Source organism: Pseudophryne corroboree, chromosome 2, assembly GCF_028390025.1.
Source record: "Pseudophryne corroboree isolate aPseCor3 chromosome 2, aPseCor3.hap2, whole genome shotgun sequence".
Classification (NCBI taxonomy): Eukaryota; Metazoa; Chordata; class Amphibia; order Anura; family Myobatrachidae; genus Pseudophryne; species Pseudophryne corroboree.
In genome coordinates this window covers 735,423,943-735,431,413 of record NC_086445.1, presented here as the reverse complement: position 1 = coordinate 735,431,413, position 7,471 = coordinate 735,423,943, and the positions used below count along the sequence as shown (strand labels likewise).

General features: G+C 37.9%; 1 pseudogene; it reads left to right on the top strand.

Annotated features, from left to right (window-relative positions):
- Positions 1–6,959: 6,959 nt before the first annotated feature.
- On the top strand, positions 6,960–7,078 carry LOC135051500 (5S ribosomal RNA; annotated as a pseudogene).
- The last annotated feature ends 393 nt before the right edge of the window (positions 7,079–7,471 follow it).

Sequence of the window (7,471 nt, the reverse complement as noted above, 5' to 3'; positions counted from 1 at the left end):
TATACAGCAGAACCATTGGACTGGATTGATATGGCAGCACCACTGGAATGGACTTATACGGCAGCACCACTAGACTGGACTTATACAGCAGCACCACTGGACTGGACTTATATGACAGCACCACTGGACTGGATTTATACAGCAGCACCACTGGACTGGACTTATATGGCAGCACCACTGGATTTATGGCAGCCCAGGACACCACCACTGGACTTATGGAAGCACAGGACACCACCACTTTACTGATGCAGCACAACACAGCACCACTGTACTGGACTTTTACAGCAGCACCACTGGAATTATGGCAGCACAGGACACCACCACTGGACTTATAGCAGCACAGGACACCACCACTGGACTGATGCAGCACAAGACAGCACCACTGGACTGGATTATATGGGTATGGGTCATTGGGTCAACTCAACTTAGGTCAGTTAGGTTGACCACTGAAGGTCAACATGGGCATTAGGTCGACATGTACTAGGTCAACAGGTGAAGAAGTCGACATGAGTTTTTGGCCAGTTTTTGGTGTAATTTTCTTCTTAATGTGACTGGGAACGCCAATTAGTGCACTGTGTCCCCTTTTTCAGGCAAGGTTACCATTCCAATCATAGTCCACATGGATCGTCAAGTATGGAAAAATCCCAAAAATTATTTATTTATTTTTAAACTCATGTCGACCTTTTGACCTGTTGTCCTAGCACATGTCAACCTAATGACCACGTCGACCTATTGACCATGTTGACCTAATGCATGTCGACCTTCAGTGACACCACCACTGGACTGATGCAGCACAAGACAGCACTGGAATGATAAAAAAATAGCAGGTCATCACCCCACGCGTCACACCACTTTCCCGCATAGACACTGAGGAGACATGTCCTCTTGCTGCACTCTCCAGGCTTGGAGTGAAAATGGTGGCAGTGCGCGGATCCTAATATGGAATCCAAAGCCCGCGAGAATCTGACAGCGGGATGATGACGTTTTGCCTCATTCTGGTTTCAGAGTCTGGCGGGAAAATTCAAGCCTGACTCAGATCTGGACTCGGAACGTGAAGTTTGGGGGGTTCGTTTCTCAGTGAACCGAACCCACTCATCCTTACTTATAACAGAATTTTATTTAAGTAGTATATTTGAAATTATGTGCTATGGGCATAACTCAGTATGAGTTGTAGATGTGCTAAAATGCACACTTACAACTCTTTACTCTGACATGCCCCCCGCAAACATGCAAGAGCATTGCAAGACAACAATTCTCTCACATGTTTAGGGTTGCCCTCTGCCTATGCAGCCTAGTTGTGAAGGCAGATAGCTAACCTTTATGTTTAGGCTCGCCACTGCCCACCCCAAAAATAGTCAAGACTTGCCTGCGTTGTCTGGTCCACTCCCCTAAATCGCCACCGCAACACCACCTACCACCCTGCAAACGCCTCTGCCGGTCAATCATGCATAAGTGTTCACACATGTGAGATGCCATCGCATCTCACTATGTGCGCACATGCAGTTTGGCTTCTGTGCATGCGCACACTGCAGAGGGCTTAAGCATGCGATTGCTGTTGGAGCAGTGTTCCATGCTGAATTAGGCCCTATATACTGTAGCAGTGTAGTATTGATACTGATATAATATTACAATACAAACGTGATCTATATACATACAAAAAAGTTTTATTTTTTTTCTTATTTATTTTGCAACCATGCCAGACTGGGCTTTTTCTCGAAATGGTCGCATCTGATCCGACATCAGAGAAGCCTGCCTGCAGCTGCTTGAATCTAATCTGCCAGCAATCACCATGCTTAGCCCACCAAACAAGCCTCTTGGTTCCCATGGCAACCTACACTAATCCTCATCCTGCCAGCCACCCACTTGAGGCTGCAAGAAGACAATCTTCTTGTATCCTAAGCTCAAAGAGCTATGGGCAACCATGGGTAGCTGTCCACTGCCATGCAACTGTAATTGCAATCTTAAGAGGATCATCAACAGACTGCGCCACGCTCCCTGCTACAGCACCTACCCCCCTCTCCCAGGCAGCATAGCAGCAGCTGAGATGGGCAATCTTCTGCTGGTGACTGCTCCACAAAATGGTTGACTTTTTTTTTTCTATTTGCATAAACATCAGCTATTTATTCTTGATTCAGTAACATTAAAAAAGAAAATCTGCATATTTCTTATATAAATTTAACTGAATCATCTCTATTTAGCTATGTTTTACATAATTTGATTTTAAAAAAGTACAGTTATTGTTTATTTTCTGAAATGGTATTGTTAACAGGTTACAATCTAACTAGCAATACTATGCTGTAGCTATGATTTGCGTATTCTCTATATAAAACAAAAAACATACTACAGTATTTAGCAAGTGAAGACAGCACTGGTGTTTTTGCTTCATCATTGAACTTTCATCATTGTTTATTCAAAAAAGAGTCTTGTAGGGTAGTTATTGAGCTCCTCATGATACTCCTGGTTAAAACATCCAAAGAACAATGCACATTATAACCTTATCAGCTGAGCATGCACTTACTTTGCTGACCAGCTAAGGGCTGGACCCCTGTTGCTATTGAATAGGAATGTTTTCTCATTAAGGGATCTATTCATTACCCTATAATTTCTAACAATGTAGGTAAAGAATTAACATTTTCACCTACATTTGTAGAAATTGCTATTTATTATGAAGGTAAGACAGGAGATCATGGATGCTGTATCTCCTGCTTTCCTTTTACTCTTGACCTGGCCCAACATCCCCATACTATTGTACGGGACAAAATTCATCAAGCATCGAAATTAATATATTTTTGGAGCTCTGCAGCACAACCTTCGCTATCTTCAGATGGCACTGATTCTTGGTCTTAGGAAGGAGTCCTGGGTTATGAAGAGGGATCCTTTTTAATACATTCGCCCTTTTCAGCTTTTTCCACCACATGCCAGTTCTTTCTGCAAGTTTACCAAGGTTAAGCATGTGCACTAGAACTGCCAAGTCAAACCTAAAGCAACAGTGACAGGATTTGTGGGTATAACTGAACTTTGTATCAGTTTGTTTCTGCACCGGAGCAATTTTGAACTGGTTCAGTGCTTTTGTATTCACCACAGCTACTCGGAGTGAGTTGAATACCAAAGTATCACTTATGAGGTTTTTTTTGTGTTGTTTGCACCGTAAAGTGGCTAGAAAGCCCAATTAGTTCCCTTGCATGTCACTATTCCGAAGCGTAGTTCACGTGGATGGTAAAGTATGATAAAATTGAAAATGGAAGACTAAAATTATAAAAAACTCATGTCAACCTTTTGATGTGTTGACATTTTTGCCACGTTGACCTGTTGTCCATGTCAACCTAATGCATGTCTACCAACAGTGGTCGACGTAATGACTGTTGACCTTAGTCATGTCGACCTAACTTCCGGATACCAATATTAATATCATGAATAGACCCCTACAGACACTATCACTGAAATCCTTTAGAACTGATGTAGATGCAAAAAAAAATTATTATTTATCAAGATTACTTTTTCTCTTTAAATACATTTAAATACAATAGATTATTATTAGAATTTTAACTATGTCTTATGATGTGCAAGGTTATATTGGTGGTACCATAATCTGTCATTTATACCAAATAGGCTTTAATGTTTCAAAAACATTTTAATGTCACGTTATATATTTCTGTGTTCAATTTTTTTTTAATCTGCATTTCACTTCTAATTCTATACAAATTAATAACTGTTGATAGGTGATATTGGTACAAAAGAAAGTTTTTCTAAACCGTTCGCCTGTGTGGCGCAATGCTGCCCATCCACTACAAATACCGGAGTAAAAATCACAGATTTTACAGAAATAGTATACAATGGAAAAACAGTACTGTGAGTAGCCACGGATGATCAAAGTTGGATCCATTTTTATTCTGCTGCATATTATTATTTTTTAAGAAAAACATTTTTGATGTACTTTGGAAATAAATCCTTCTTTTTTACAAAGAGGAACCTTTTCCCCGTTTTTTCCGTATATTCTGTGTTGGATAATTCCTTGAGACTTTGGATAAAGATACCATGATAGGAGACAAATATCCATATATCCAGTGAGTTGTGGTACGCACATTCTTGATGTTAGAAAATGTAAAAGATACCTTTATGCATATGTCTCAACTGCAAATTGTGTAAGTTGGGGTACGCATCTGACAGATTTGAAATATACCTTGATGTGAATTATCACCATTTCTCTATTGTGAGTTTTGGGTACGCTCCTGAGATTTATATTTTAACACCATAAGGACACCAGTTCATTGAAAGATACCTTTATGGGTTTCCACTCACTTGTTTCTGTGTGAGTGGGGTACGCCCTTCTGCTTTCTGAGTTGTGGAAATAATCAGATTGTTGTGAAACTGTTTTACACATTTTCTCTTTTGTTTTTGTTTTTTATGAACATTGGGATCACTATATGGTTCTTCGAGAGGAGGAAGAGTAAATCTGAGAGATTCTGAAGTTGCTACATGAAGGATACATCTTCTCATCAGTAATAAAAGGGATGTATTTTATGTAATATATATTTCTTATGCGCCCTGTACATAGACATATACCACCCCACATTTTTCCAGGTGATATTGGTAGATTATTGTCTCTGTGTAGACTGAATAAAAAAGAAGCCAATGTTTTTCCACCAAAACCTCAGAGCGACAACTTTACTCAAGATTAAATTAAGTTCTGTTCATTTTAAATTACTGTAAACTGTGAAACTTTAAAAGTTAATAAATGTTAAAGTAGATTCACTAGAACTTGTACCTGTAATAGAATTTCAGTTAAATAGCTACTTAATTCGCAATGTCTGAAAAATCTGAACCATACTATGTTCTACATTTTTTAGCTTATGACTAATTATGTAACATGTTGCAGGTATTTATTAAATTGACTCCAGTAGAGCAGAGAAATTTTACTCATTCGTAAAAGACGATAATGTGGACAAATATCACACTGAGGTTGTAAAATGGTGAATAATGGTGACATGATTTCATGGTGGTAACATACTGTGACATAAATCCCATCAGCTCATTAACTATTGTATACCAGGGTCTAACTAGAAATACATCATTTAAATCCTACTGATAGGATTTTTTCGTTTCTAGTTCTTCATACTTCTTAAATACTTAATGATCATCTGTTTGGTACATTAATTTACAGACCAGTTTTCAATTTTTTTTTAAATTTAGGAACAACTTTTTCAGTTTTATATCTCTTTAGCTATAGTACCTATAATATAATTTTATTTTGAAACAGTATTTATTTTTTTCTATTTAGTTATTTTTTTCAAGTAATTTTATTGGGCACATACAGTATATAATGTAGCACGTAACAGAGAATATTGAGTCTTTCACAAACAAACCTGATATGCATATACTGTAGTATTGGAAATATGGGTGTACAGGCTTGAGAATGTAGCAGAGTTTCTGTACACACCAGCAGATGCCTTACAACACTCCAGTTACGAATGATAATTTGAAAAGAGAAAAGAAAGACTGTGTTGGGGCACACTTTGTATGAATGAATTGTATTAAAACTTAACTTTTATTCATATTGGTTATAAAATAAAATCTACACAGACTTTTCAACATAAATAATCACCTACAGAGGAACTCACTGGTGTTCGTATCTGGGGTTATATACCTTCGTTCCACACCAAATGTGTTCTTTTTTATGATACTCAAATTTAAGAGCGCCTCAGGTGATAAATATTTAAGCAAATATATTTATTATATATGTAAAAATCAGGAGTACATAAACAAACACAACTGGAGACATACAGTTATGTCAATAGTAGTATACTCCTTGATGGTAGCTTTCCTGGTTCTAGGGTTTTTTTCTTGCTAATAAAATTCTTCTAGTGCTCTATACTAATTATTGATATGTGGGGTACAAATCAGACTACTTCATGAGGAAGTTGCATCCTGATGTGGATTGGTTGTAATGGGTTATCCCAATACAGAGAGGGTACGGTATATAGGACAGAGGTATTAGTCAAAAGTTTGCTCCACCACTTCTGCTGTTTGTTGTTTACTCTAATGTGTAATTACTGTGTCAGTGAACAAGCCACTCATCGGTGAAATGGTATGTCTGTGACTCCAATGGTGCCAGATATTGCACAGTCTGGCCCACACCCTGCTATCTTTGGTATCGTATAGCCAACTGGGGCTTTGATTTACCCTATATTACTCAACATATTTAATGCTGTAGATTGTTTTCTTGCTAGAATATATTTCATCTGACTGAGTTTATACTCCATCTGACTAAATTTATATCTATTGTATAGCACATTAGGGGCTTTTGTTTTGGAACCCTAAACGCATGCCTAACCATTTGACAACATTCTAAGTTACTTACATTATAATGGTTTGCGGCAAAGTGATATGTTACTGACTCTGCATAGAAATTATACGTACAAGAAAAATAATTATTGCTGATCCTCAATGCAGTTATTGTCTGACATGCATCAAAAATCAGTTTTATAGCAAATGCTCATGTCAACTTGTGTACCTTTACTTTTGTGTCCTTTTGCTAACTCACACAATATACCCTTTACTTGACATATGTAATGACCTTTTGCAAGTTTAGCCACAAACGCTCTCAGCCTAATTATTATCAATATAATTCTATTTTCTTTATTGCTGAGACATGTGACTCCACTCTTTTTCTGAGCTACAGTCATGAGAGATATGAGTTATTTCCACAAATCTTATTTTGTACCCCATCTCTCTCATCCACTGTCCACTATAATATTTTAAGACAGTGGACAGCAGAAGTGGGGGTACCTCATTCTATCCTCACTGAACTCATTTGAGAACTCTCTCATCCATTGCCGAACATCAAGTCCTCTGTAATGTATCTGTAACAGAGGCTCGGGGCAAACCAATTGGATAGCAGAAGTTCTACTTTTTGGTATTCATGTTATTAACCACACAATCTCTCATTTGTTGAATTCAATCACTACTGCCATACTTCACTGGCCACGCCCAACTCCAGCTGATCTTGGAAGCAAAGCAGTGATAGGCCTGATCAGTACTTGGATGGGTGACCACCTTGGAATATCAGGTGCAGTAATTACACATTAGAATAAACAACAAACAGCAGAATTAGTGGAGCAAACATTTGACTAATACCTCTATCCTATTTACACTACACTCTCTGTATTAGGATCACCTATTACAACCTAACCCACATCAGGATGCAACTTCCTCATGAAGTAGTCAGATTTGTACCCCATATATCAATAATTAGTATAGAGCACTAGAAGAATTTTATTAGCAAGAAAAAAACCCTTGAACCAGGAAAGCTACCATCAAGGAGTTTACTACCAGTGACATAACTGTATGTCTCCAATTGTGTTTGTTATATGACCTCCTGATTTTTACGTATATCACATATATCTTTGATGAAATATTTTTCACCTGAGGCGCACTTAAATTTGTATAACATACAGTATAAAGGTACACGTTT